The sequence below is a fragment of the Oncorhynchus gorbuscha genome, linkage group LG02, assembly GCF_021184085.1.
Source record: "Oncorhynchus gorbuscha isolate QuinsamMale2020 ecotype Even-year linkage group LG02, OgorEven_v1.0, whole genome shotgun sequence".
NCBI classification, from domain to species: domain Eukaryota; kingdom Metazoa; phylum Chordata; class Actinopteri; order Salmoniformes; family Salmonidae; genus Oncorhynchus; species Oncorhynchus gorbuscha.
Genome location: NC_060174.1, coordinates 71,439,360 through 71,453,416, shown reverse-complemented (window position 1 = coordinate 71,453,416; position 14,057 = coordinate 71,439,360). Strand labels below are relative to the sequence as shown.

The 14,057-nt window shown below is 43.6% G+C and overlaps 1 protein-coding gene across 4 annotated transcripts in view; it reads right to left on the bottom strand.

The window, feature by feature from the left end:
- Positions 1-14,057, bottom strand: part of LOC124008702 (neuronal PAS domain-containing protein 2-like) — a 78,833-nt gene that overhangs the window by 35,899 nt on the left and 28,877 nt on the right. Inside the window, exon 1 of one of the 4 annotated variants that reach the window (XM_046320227.1) lies at positions 7,872-8,097. The exons of the other annotated variants lie outside the window; for them this stretch is intronic. The gene's annotated coding sequence lies outside the window, so the exon portion shown is untranslated. Of the gene's footprint in view, positions 1-7,871; positions 8,098-14,057 lie in introns of those variants that run through there. 4 annotated transcript variants of the gene reach the window in all.

The following is a 14,057-nucleotide window of genomic DNA, read 5'->3' as shown; positions in this document are numbered from 1 at the left end:
GGGTTGTGGATGCATGACTTTCGACCTTCGTCTCTCCCGAGCCCATACGGGAGTTGTAGCAATGAGACAAGATAGTAGCTACTAACAATTGGATACCATGAAATTGGGGGAAAAAAGGGGGTAAAATTCAACAACAAAAAACAACACAAAAAAACGAAACAAACTGAAAAGCCATGCAATAGCATAACCACACTGCCAATGGTTCACACACACACACACACACACACACACACACACACACACACACACACACACACACACACACACACACACACACACACACACACACACACACACACACACACACACACACACACACACACACACACACACACACACACACACACACACTCAATGGAATTCAGAAAGTCATTATTTTTATTGAAGCATCCATCTTTAATCTTAGAATCGTTCAATTATGAAACCTGTCAATATATATCACTGCTGAGAATGGTTTGGAGGGAGCTACTGGTTACAGCTCTCAACTCTTTCATAACCAAAGTGACTTATTTAGGTGTTCATCAAGGATGTAATTCCATGAGATTATCACCTTTGCATCATGTCAAGGAACAATTGGTTGTTTGCTTGAGGTGAGAGGTAGCCAATGACGGCATAAGGATATTCAATCTAGGCTGAAGTTTCAGTAAAACATACGGTGAAAAAAAGGGAAAGAGAATGTGAGAATAAACACATATGACATGACATGTTTCAGGCTGATGATATCATTTAAGGGGGGTGATTTGATTGTATTTGACAATGATGTAATTGATGTGACGTTTGTGATATGTAATGTCAGTGTTGTACGTAATGTCACGACAGCAGGTAGCCAAACGGTTAGAATGCTGGGCCAGTAACAGAAAGGTCGCTGGTTTTAAATACCCGAGCAGACAAGGTTAAAATTCTGTCGATGTACCATTGAGCAATGCACTTAACCCTAATTTGCTTCAGGGGCCATGTACTACTATGGCTAACCCTGTAAAATAACACATTTCACTGCACCTATCTGGTGTATGTGACATTAAAACTTTAACAAATATTTTTAAATATATTTTTAAATATTATACTAATATTATACTAATATTATACTAAATGGTCTAATTTGTATAGACAGGTTAGCTGATCATCAAAACCGACGCGTGCACAACTATACGGCAAAACAGATGGGGCCGGCTTAGATTGTTGACAACATGTAAACTACAGTGCAATCGTAAAGTATTCAGACCTCTTCTCCTTTTCTCCAGAGTGGGAAGGCACTGCATCTCAGTGCTAGAGGCGTCTCTGTAGCACTCCACCAATCAGGCCTTTATGGTAGAGTGGCCAGACGGAAGCCACTCCTCAAGTAAAAGACGCATGACAGCCTATTTGGAGTTTGCCAAGAGAAACCTAAAGGACTCTCAGACCATGAGAAACAAGATTCTCTGGTCTGATGAAACCAAGATTGAATTATTTGGCCTGAATGCCAAGCGTCACATCTGGAGGAAACCTGGCACCATCCCTACAGTGAAGCATGGTGGCGGCAGCATCTTGCTATGGGGATGTTTTTCAACGATAGGGACTGTGAGACAAGTCAGAATCAAGGGAAAGATGAATGGAGCAAAGTACAGAGAGATCTTTGATGAAAACCTGCTCCAGAGAGCTCAGGACCTCAGACAGGGTCGAAGGTTCACCTTTCAACAGGACAACGACCCTAAGCACACAGACAAGAAAACGCAGGAGTGGCTTCGGAACAAGTCTTGAATGTCCCCTTGAGTGACCCAGTCAGAGCCCTGGCTTGAACATCTCTGGAGAGACCTGAAAATAGCTGTGCAGCGACGCTCCCCATCCAACCTGACAAAGCTCGAGAGGATCTGCAGAGAAGAATGGGAGAAACTCCCATTCTTTTATTGTCACGAGTGGCGCGCGGCGGTCGTCGTCACCGGCCTATTAGCTGCTACTGATTGTCTTTCCTCCCCCTCCTTGTATGTTTATTGGTAGCACCTGTTTATGTATGATTAGTTTGTCTTTATTAGACAGCCGGCCCGCCTGGTTGTTGTGCGGGATTATTTCAGTGTAACCTTCGGCTCTGTTGTAGAGGTACGTGTTAGTGCCTGGTCGTGATTTTTCCGTTGTACATTTTCATTCCCTGTGTTTGGGGCCGTTACTATTGTGAGCACCCTGTGGTGCGTTGGTGCTATTAAAGACGCACAGCATTGCACTCTCTGTCTCCTGCGTTTGACTCCACACCAACGACACCCGGTGTCATGTTTGTCATTTATTATCATGTCTTGTCCCTGTGCTCCCCATTCTATTCGTTTCCCTCTGCTGGTCTTATTAGGTTCTTTCCCTCTTTCTATCCCTCTCTCTCCCCCTCCCTCTCTCACTCTCTCGCTCTCTCTTCTCTCTATCGTTCCGTTCCTGCTCCCAGCTGTTCCTATTCCCCTAATCATCATTTAGTCTTCCCACACCTGTTCCCGATCCTTTCCCCTGATTAGAGTCCCTATTTCTTCCTTTGTGTTCCGTTCCTGTCCTGTCGGTTCCTTGTTTAGAATTCACCGTGCTGTGATTGTGTATCGCCCTGTCCTGTCGTGTTTTTTGCCTTCATCAGATGCTGCGTGTGAGCAGGTGTCTCCGTCAGCTACGGCCTGCGCCTAAAGCGACCTGCAGTCTGTGGCCGCTTCTCCTGTTATTCCCTCTACAGACTAGAGGATTTCTGTTATTCCCTGTTTGGACATTTCCTGTTAAGGATTCAGGATTTGTCGTTTTCTGTTTGGACTTGAATAAACTCTGTTTCTGTTAAGTCGCTTTTGGGTCCTCTTTCACCTGCATGACAGAAGGAACCGACCAAGGAATGGACCCAGCGACTTCAGACGCTCGTTACACTGCCGTCAAGATCCAAGGAGCCATGCTCGGCAGACACGAGCAGGAATTGTCTGCTGCTCGCCATGCCGTGGAGAACCTGGCCGCTCAGGTTTCCGACCTCTCTGGACAGTTCCAGAGTCTACGTCTCGTGCCACCTGTTACTTCCTGGCCTGCCGAGCCTCCAGAACCTAGGGTTAATAACCCACCTTGCTACTCCGGGCAGCCCACTGAGTGCCGCTCCTTTCTCACGCAGTGTGAGATTGTGTTCTCTCTCCAACCCAACACATACTCTAGAGAGAGAGCTCGGGTTGCTTACGTCATTTCACTCCTTACTGGCCGGGCTCGAGAATGGGGCACAGCTATCTGGGAGGCAAGGGCTGATTGCTCTAACAAGTTCCAGAACTTTAAAGAGGAGATGATTCGGGTTTTTGACCGTTCAGTTTTTGGTAGGGAGGCTTCTAGGGCCCTGGCTTCCTTATGCCAAGGTGAACGGTCCATAACGGATTATTCTATTGAGTTTCGCACTCTTGCTGCCTCTAGTGAGTGGAACGAGCCGGCGCTGCTCGCTCGTTTTCTGGAGGGACTCCACGCAGTGGTTAAGGATGAGATTCTCTCCCGGGAGGTTCCTTCAGATGTGGACTCTTTGATTGCTCTCGCCATCCGCATAGAACGACGGGTAGATCTTCGTCACCGGGCTCGTGGAAGAGAGCTCGCATCAACGGTGTTTCCCTGCTCCGCATCGCAACCATCTCCCTCCTCTGGCTTTGAGACTGAGCCCATGCAGCTGGGAGGGATTCGCATCTCGACTAAGGAGAGGGAACGGAGGATCACCAACCGCCTGTGCCTCTATTGCGGAGTTGCTGGACATTTTGTTAATTCATGTCCAGTAAGAGGCCAGAGCCCATCAGTAAGCGGAGGGCTACTGGTGAGCGCTACTACTCAGGTCTCTTCATCTAGATCTTGTACTACTATGTCGGTCCATCTACGCTGGACCGGTTCGGGTGCTACATGCAGTGCCTTGATTGACTCTGGGGCTGAGGGTTGTTTCATGGACGAAGCATGGGTTCGGAAACATAACATTCCTTTCAGACCGTTAGACAAGCCTACGCCCATGTTTGCCTTAGATGGTAGTCATCTTCCCAGTATCAAATTTGAGACACTACCTTTAACTCTCACAGTATCTGGTAACCACAGTGAGACTATTTCTTTTTTGATTTTCCGTTCACCGTTTACACCTGTTGTTTTGGGTCATCCCTGGCTAGTATGTCATAATCCTTCTATTAATTGGTCTAGTAATTCTATCCTATCCTGGAACGTTTCTTGTCATGTGAAGTGTTTAATGTCTGCCATCCCTCCCGTTTCTTCTGTCCCTACTTCTCAGGAGGAACCTGGCGATTTGACAGGAGTGCCGGAGGAATATCATGATCTGCGCACGGTCTTCAGCCAACTCCCTTCCTCCTCACCGGTCGTATGATTGTAGTATTGATCTCCTTCCGGGGACCACTCCTCCTCGAGGTAGACTATACTCTCTGTCGGCTCCCGAACGTAAGGCTCTCGAGGATTATTTGTCTGTGTCTCTTGACGCCGGTACCATAGTGCCTTCTTCTTCTCCGGCCGGGCGGGGTTCTTTTTGTTAAGAAGAAGGACGGTACTCTGCGCCCCTGCGTGGATTATCGAGGGCTGAATGACATAACGGTTAAGAATCGTTATCCGCTTCCCCTTATGTCATCAGCCTTCGAGATTCTGCAGGGAGCCAGGTGCTTTACTAAGTTGGACCTTCGTAACGCTTACCATCTCGTGCGCATCAGAGAGGGGGACGAGTGGAAAACGGCGTTTAACACTCCGTTAGGGCATTTTGAGTACCGGGTTCTGCCGTTCGGTCTCGCCAATGCGCCAGCTGTTTTCAGGCATTAGTTAATGATGTTCTGAGAGACATGCTGAACATCTTTGTTTTTGTCTATCTTGACGATATCCTGATTTTTTTCTCCGTCACTCGAGATTCATGTTCAGCACGTTCGACGTGTTCTACAGCGCCTTTTAGAGAATTGTCTCTACGTAAAGGCTGAGAAGTGCTCTTTTCATGTCTCCTCCGTTACTTTTCTCGGTTCCGTTATTTCCGCTGAAGGCATTCAGATGGATTCCGCTAAGGTCAAGCTGTCAGTGATTGGCCCGTTCCAAGGTCACGTGTCGAGTTGCAGCGCTTTTAGGTTTCGCTAATTTCTATCGGCGTTTCATTCGTAATTTCGGTCAAGTTGCTGTCCCTCTCACAGCTCTTACTTCTGTCAAGACGTGTTTTAAGTGGTCCGGTTCCGCCCAGGGAGCTTTTGATCTTCTAAAAGAACGTTTTACGTCCGCTCCTATCCTCGTTACTCCTGACGTCACTAGACAATTCATTGTCGAGGTTGACGCTTCAGAGGTAGGCGTGGGAGCCATTCTATCCCAGCGCTTCCAGTCTGACGATAAGGTTCATCCTTGCGCTTATTTTTCTCATCGCCTGTCGCCATCTGAGCGCAACTATGATGTGGGTAACCGTGAACTGCTCGCCATCCGCTTAGCCCTAGGCGAATGGCAACAGTGGTTGGAGGGCGACCGTTCCTTTTGTCGTTTGGACAGACCATAAGAACCTTGAGTACATCCGTTCTGCCAAACGACTTAATGCCCGTCAAGCTCGTTGGGCGTTGTTTTTCGCTCGTTTCGAGTTTGTGATTTCTTACCGTCCGGGTAGCAAGAACACCAAGCCTGATGCCTTATCCCGTCTGTTTAGTTCTTCTGTGGCTTCTACTGATCCCGAGGGGATTCTTCCTTATGGGCGTGTTGTCGGGTTAACAGTCTGGGGAATTGAAAGACAGGTTAAGCAAGCACTCACGCACACTGCGTCGCCGCGCGCTTGTCCTAGTAACCTCCTTTTCGTTCCTGTTTCCACTCGTCTGGCTGTTCTTCAGTGGGCTCACTCTGCCAAGTTAGCTGGTCATCCCGGTGTTCGAGGCACTCTTGCGTCTATTCGCCAGCGCTTTTGGTGGCCGACTCAGGAGCGTGACACGCGCCGTTTCGTGGCTGCTTGTTCGGACTGCGCGCAGACTAAGTCGGGTAACTCTCCTCCTGCCGGTCGTCTCAGACCGCTCCCCATTCCTTCTCGACCATGGTCTCACATCGCCTTAGACTTCATTACCGGTCTGCCTTTGTCTGCGGGGAAGACTGTGAGAGCCGCCAATAAACGCAGGATTAAGAGTCCAAGGTATTGTTGCGGCCAGAGAGTGTGGCTTTCCACTCGCAACCTTCCTCTTACGACAGCTTCTCGTAAGTTGACTCCGCGGTTCATTGGTCCGTTCCGTGTCTCCCAGGTCGTCAATCCTGTCGCTGTGCGACTGCTTCTTCCGCGACATCTTCGTCGCGTCCATCCTGTCTTCCATGTCTCCTGTGTTAAGCCCTTTCTTCGCACCCCCGTTCGTCTTCCCTCCCCCCTCCCGTCCTTGTCGAGAGCGCACCTATTTACAAGGTACATAAGATCATGGACATGCGTTCTCGGGGACGGGGTCACCAATACTTAGTGGATTGGGAGGGTTACGGTCCTGAGGAGAGGAGTTGGGTTCCGTCTCGGGACGTGCTGGACCGTTCACTCATCGATGATTTCCTCCGTTGCCGCCAGGATTCCTCCTCGAGTGCGCCAGGAGGCGCTCGGTGAGTGGGGGTACTGTCATGTTTGTCATTTATTATCATGTCTTGTCCCTGTGCTCCCCATTCTATTCGTTTCCCTCTGCTGGTCTTATTAGGTTCTTTCCCTCTTTCTATCCCTCTCTCTCCCCCTCCCTCTCTCACTCTCTCGCTCTCTCTTCTCTCTATCGTTCCGTTCCTGCTCCCAGCTGTTCCTATTCCCCTAATCATCATTTAGTCTTCCCACACCTGTTCCCGATCCTTTCCCCTGATTAGAGTCCCTATTTCTTCCTTTGTGTTCCGTTCCTGTCCTGTCGGTTCCTTGTTTAGAATTCACCGTGCTGTGATTGTGTATCGCCCTGTCCTGTCGTGTTTTTTGCCTTCATCAGATGCTGCGTGTGAGCAGGTGTCTCCGTCAGCTACGGCCTGCGCCTACCCGAAGCGACCTGCAGTCTGTGGCCGCTTCTCCTGTTATTCCCCTCTACAGACTAGAGGATTTCTGTTATTCCCTGTTTGGACATTTCCTGTTAAGGATTCAGGATTTGTCGTTTTCTGTTTGGACTTGAATAAACTCTGTTTCTGTTAAGTCGCTTTTGGGTCCTCTTTCACCTGCATGACACCCGGAGCATTACATTTATAATCATTGTATTTAACCTTTATTTTGACAGGTAGTCATGCTGAGACCAAGTTCTCTTTCACAGATGAGCCCTGTGTCCACATCAATACACACATCAACACACACAAATATTCAAATCAATACATGAAAAGCAAAACACAATCATAGAAAACAAACACATTCGTCAGTAAAATAGGTCCTCAATCAGCCTGTTGAATTGCCCTAGAGGCACCAATTCATCACATTTTCGAGAGCCTTGAAGATTATTCCACAATTAAGGGGCAAAAACACTAAAAGCAGATTTACCTAACTCAGTGGATATTGAAGAGATCTAAAGTCCCAAAAGCACTATGTTCTAATCAAGGTAAACATGGGTTTAAAATGATTTATCTCAAAAAAAGACAACTCATTCCCTTGCAAGGACACACTATACTTGTAAATCTATACCAGTGAGCTGAATTGTGCCTTTTAAGAAAATGATTAACTACGTTGGGAAATACACACAGGACATATAACACTTCTCTATGAAAATAGACATAGAAAGCATCGAAATTAACATTATATAATAGCTAGCCTAGTTTATTTGTATGTTGACATCTTGGCTTTAAAAGCAGAAGCCAACCGATATATCCATCCAAAATGGAAGCAACTGCCAACCTATAGCCTACTGATTTGATTTGATTGATTTGATTTGATATACTGTACGTTTGAATTAATACAAGACTAGAGTGACACAAAACGCAAAGGACATTACAATCTTACATACCTTGAAAACTGGACTTTAGATCCATACTTTACTTTTGAAGGTACTCCTTTTCCAACAGCCTACTGTGTCAATCACTGAGCCAACTATCCTAAGCTTGACTCACCACAAGCACATCGCAAACAGATCATAGTGTATACAGACGCTGCCTAAGTATTATTCAAACTACAATTTGAGTAACATCCCTATTCGGAAACATAGATTCCAGGAGTAATCGTTTTCAGGTCTATGCTCGGTCTGTTTTCCTCTACCACTCAACATCCTCCGTTGACAGTCCCTTGTAAACAGGACTGAGCCGCTGTGAACAGGGAAAGTAGGTCAGTCGGTAGCTCAATACTTAACTAATGACACCATTAGCAACCGGCTGTGCAACACACAACTAAGAGTATATAGTGAGAAAATAGTTTGGATAATAGGCTGTATACACTTGTACACCATTCTGGGACAGATTATTCTGAATTTGAACGTTTGTAATTCATTTGAGTGCAGAGTTTCTTCCAGGTGAATTGAAACATTGTAACTGACAGAGGGTAGAGCAGGACATGTAGAAACTCGGATATGTTCCAGGTTTGCTGTCAGTGAGTTTGCTCCCAATTACTACATTGTAATAATGTTGCCAATGATGTATATGATCGAGGCCTTATTGTCACCTGTATCATGTAGCCTATAACCTCCTGTGTATGGTTGGCAATTCATGGCAGGTTGACAAATATTGAAATGAGAATTAAATGAATTTTATACTGAAAATTGCTGAGTTCATAATAAATGACATTTGACCAGTCTTTTCTAATGCCCTGGCCTGGAGCCTAACAAATAATACTGAACACTGTAATTATGAAAAATATTCAGTACAGTAGGCCAACATACAAGCAGAAATCATTTCCAAAAAATGTCAGCCTATTCTAAGAAAATATCTGGTACTGTGGTTGCCCGATGCTACCAATAAGATCTCATTCACTAGAACTCTAAGTCACATGTCTATAAAGGCTACGCTTTACAAATAATGTTAGTACAATTTAGAGAATATTTCTGTCTGTTCAGAGAAGTCTATTCAGAGTCTAATAATTTAATGAAACATAATTAAACCTAACTGAACAAAAGTGTTTACGCTACTCATCATCTCATTGTAAGAAGTACTGCATCTTCCCAATTTGTGATATCAAATTAGGACCTACCAGGGTAGCAGAACAATCAGGGAACAGTTAAGCAAAAGGGAATATTGGACAGGTCCTGCAGACAGAGTAATAAAATATACACAACCTAGTTATGGGAAATAATAAAATAGCACAAGATCTGATATGCTGTAACAACAACACATAAACCCACATCTACAGTGCACACATGGCGACACACAGATTCAGATTCGACATACTCTTCTGTATTATTACAAAAAAATATTCAGTAAGTCACATGAATACCCGTTGGATGATATAAAATTAAGTATTTGTTCTTGACTGACTTGCCTTAAATAAAGCCCCCCCCCAAAAAAATACAACATTTCCCTGCACCAGCAGCCTTGCAGGATCACCTCCGCTACACTGTTAATATTGATACATCAATAAATGTGTTTTGAACTGGATCTCATCTACTTACAAAAAAATGTTACTGAATGCTTTCTGAATACCAAACTCAAGCTACTGTACACATACACAATAAAAACACGCCTTGCTTCTTTGTTTTGTGTATCGCACACATATCGCACACATAGACACCTGTTACTCTGATACATCTTCAATAATTATAATAATGAGGGACAGATTTTGTCACGTTCGTTAAAAGGATCGGACCAAGGTGCAGCGTAAGTAGAGTTCCACATGTTTTTAATAAAACCGAAAATCAGCAAAACAAAACAAACAAGCACACACGAAACGTGAAGCTATATGTATAGTGCAGACTGGCAACTAAACATAGAACAAGAACCCACAAACACCAAAGGGAAATGGCTACCTAAATATGATCCCCAATCAGAGACAACGATAAACAGCTGCCTCTGATTGGGAACCATATCAGGCCACCATAGACATACCAATCACCTAGACCTACAAAAACTCTAGACATTTTAAATTGACAACTTACAAATTTGTGTTTCTTTCTGCAGTCCAGGTGACATTTAGTCCACTATCTACAGCTTTAGACAACCTCCTCATGAAAAGGAAAGCAGATGAATGAGGAGGCTTCCCAAGCAATAAGAGCCATAACTACTTATCTGGCTGCAATAAAACCTTATTACTTTGTTTACCTGAGAAATGTAACATCATGACACGTTTCAACTTTAAACTTGTCAGTTTCTTAACTAATTACAGCCATAAGCTTCCTGTACCAGAATGATGCTAAAGCCTCAGAGGTGGAAATGTGTTCTTTCCACACAGACTTTAGCTGCAAGACCTGTCTTCGAACTCGAACTGGATACAAAACGTGACTGTTTCCTTTTGAGACCTTTGGAAATATAAGCTGGATAATACAAGGCTTGGTTTTTAATGGCAGCAATAGTCAAACTGATACAGAAATAAACACAGATTCAATGGAAGAAGTATGCACACTCAGAAACAAACCTGGGATGCCTCTATTCTATAATCTCTCGTAGACAGATTCTCATGTAAAAATGAAACAGTGAGAATCTGTCAAGGCTCACGTAGAATTATGTGAAATGAGCAGCAGTAGTTCCTGTTTTGGGGTTTTTGTTGTTGATTATTTGGACAAATTTTTATTTTATTTAACCAGGCAAGTTAGTTAAGAACAAATTCTTATTTTCAATGACAGCCTAGGCACAGTGGGTTAACTGCCTGTTCTTGGGCAAAATGACAGATTTTGAACCTTGTCAGCTCAGGGGTTTGAACTTGCAACCTTTCGGTTTCTAGTCCAACGCTCTAACCACTAGGCTACCCTGCCTCCCCGAATCAGGATTGGACGAAGGCGGTACTTAAACTGGTGCGGTGATTTTCAAGCCTGTGTGTGGATGATGAACAATTTCCACTAGATTCCACAGCCACAAAGTTAAAATTGTCTGTATCATAAAACAAAAATGTGCTTATTGGCCATGAGAAACACGTGTGAAATTAGCGGAAGGGAGGAGTTTGGCCGAGAGTTTTGTTTGTGAGTGATGAGACTTCGCCTCCTTCCTTTGTACAAAGCTAATCACAATTGTTAATGGAATTAACCCCAGAAGTAAAAGGGTAAATGACAAACTTTCACAAGATAATTGTACTTCTGGGTAACCGAGATGATCTATACTGTAACCATTGCCATGAATTATGGGAACCTGTCCACCCCCCCCCCCCCCATGCAGTAGACACTATAATCTCTCCTATTACCTGTTTTCTTCTATTTCACTGTATTTTATTAACCTTAGCCAGTTGCAGTAGTAATATTGTAAAAAAACAGTAATAATCCTTCATCTCGTAATGACAAAATGCAAGTGGATTCAGAGATTCTGGCAGGTTTTAGATACCTGATTTCCCTTCAACAGTCTTTCAGTCAGAGACACACCAACCCCCAAGCTATTTGTCTACACTACTGTCACGACTTCCGCCGAAGTCGGCTCCTCTCCTTGTTCATTCGGCGATCGACGTCACCGGCTTTCTAGCCATCGCCGCTCCATTTTTCATATATCCATTTGTCTTGTCTTGTTCCATACACACCTGGTTTTCATTTCCCCAATCAATCTACTTGTATTTAACCCTCTGTTTCCCATCATGTTTTGTGTGTAATTGTTTCATGTTATTGTGGTGTTTTATTACACGCTTTACTTTTGTTATGTTCTGTGTTTTGAGCACATTTGATTTATGTAGTGCTCTCATTTTTGGAACTAAAATAAAAGTGTGCCTGTTTACATCACTCTACTCTCCTGCACCTGACTTGGCCTCTAATACACCTGTTGAAAACTACCATTCAAAAGTTTGGGGTCACTTAGAAATGTCCTTGTTTTTGAAAGAAAAGCAAAAATGTTTGTCCATTAAAATAACATAAAATTGATCAGAAATACAGGGTAGACATTGTTAATGTTGTAAATGACTATTGGTAGCTGGAAATGGCAGATTTTTTATGGAATATCTACATAGGCGTACAGAGGCCCATTATCAGCAACCATCACTCCTGTGTTCCAATGGCACGTTGTGTTAGCTAATCCAAGTTCATAATTTTAAAAGGTTAATTGATCATTAGAAACTCCTTTTGCAATCATGTTAGCACAGCTGAAAACTCTTGTGCTGATTAAAGAAGCAATAAATCTGTCCTTCTTTAGACTAGTTGAGTATCTGGAGCATCAGTATTTGTCTGCTGAAACTCGTCAGTCTATTCTTGTTCTGAGAAATGAAGGCTATTCCATGTGAGAAATTGCACAGAACAGCGCAAACTGTTGTGCCCCAGTGCACAACTGAGCAAGAGGACAAGTACATTACAGTGTCTAGTTTGAGAAACAGATGCCTCACAAGTCCTCAACTGGTAGCTTCATTAAATAGTACCCACAAAACACCAGTCTCAACGTCAACAGTGAAGAGGTGACTCCGGGATGTTGGCCTTCTAGGCAGAGTTCCTATGTCCAGTCTCTGTGTTCTTTTGCCCATCTTAATCTTTATTTTTATTGGCCAGTCTGAGATAAGGCTTTTTCTTTACAACTCTGCCTAGAAGGCCAGCATCCCGGAGTCGCTTCTTCACTGTTGATGTTGAGACTGGTGTTTTGCAGGTACTATTTAATAAAGCTGCCAGTTGAGGACTCTAATGATCAATTAGCCTTTTAAAAGGATGAACTTGGATTAGCTAACATAACATGCCATTGGAACACAGTAGTGATGGTTGCTGATACATGTTTTTGCATTTCTTTCAAAAACATGGACATTGTTGGTTAAGGGCTTATAAGTAAGCATGGTCAAATAACTCAAGAATATGCACACAGAAACTATAGGCCAAAAATAATGGCACTGATTGGCTTATAGGTGGCACTGTTATAAGCAGTCTCACTTAAACCCTCATATCCGTTGCCCCGTTTGACCTAGAGGCTTGAAACGTTGTATGTAGGTGTCTTTCATCATGCTGAACAAATTGGTCTCAAGGACCTATAAAGTCCATCAGGATAGACTTCCCTCCGTCTTGACAAACCTTTGAAAAACCTTTTAAAAAGTCAAAATAACACGGGATGTAAACCCATGGTACATTGCTTAATTAAGATTGAGAAAAATTCAATAAACCCACTCCACAACTTGATACATTTTAGGGTCAAGTAAAAAGTTTGGACACGCCTACTCATTTGGACACGCCTACTCACGCCTACTCATTCCAGGGTTTTTCTTTATTTGATGAAGACATCAAAACTATGAATTAACACATATGGAATCATGTAGTAACCAAAAGAATATTGAATATATATTTATATTTGATATTCTTGAAATTAGCCACCCTTTGCCTTGATGACAGCTTTGCACACTCTTGGCATTCTCTCACCCAGATTCAAGAGGAATGCTTTTCCAACAGTGTTGAAGGAGTTCCCACATATGCTGAGCGCTTGTTGGCTGCTTTTCCTTCACTCTGTGGTCCAACTCATCCCAAACCATCTCAATTGGGTTGAGGTCGGGTGATTGTGGAGGCCAGGTCATCTGATGCAGCACTGCATCACTCTCTTTCTTGGTCAAATAGAGATTAGCCAGCCTGGATAATGTTTATTAATTATTAAATTATTAAAAATACTCATATAACATTCCACCCATAAGGCCACTAGAGGGCGATTTGGTCATTTGACTGTAGGAAAGGCCTACGCACTGTAATTTTGAATCAGAATTATTCAAATAAATGTATCATAGTTTTGATTGAAATAAGGTTATCTGATTAAAAAAAGTTCCCTCATGCTTGTCAAAAAGGTACCCTTATTGCACAGAGTGAACTGATTACAGGATGATGATGCTGTATCACACTGGAAGAACAGTTCCTATGCCAGCGGTCAACAAGTCGGAGGCATATATGATTCATAAAGATCTCCCACATTTTACTGCATTATTCACTATCCGCCTACGTAGAGATTAGTTCCTCTCTGTTATGTAGGTCAGGCGATTGGATAATGGGATGACACTCACTGTTCATAAACAGTGTCCTTCTACATAATAAATAGATGGGCTGCAGCGTATGTCACTTTGTACCTAAACCCCAACTGATGCCCTCAGATCTTAGAAAAAAAGAGAATAGTATTTTAACACTGCTAAA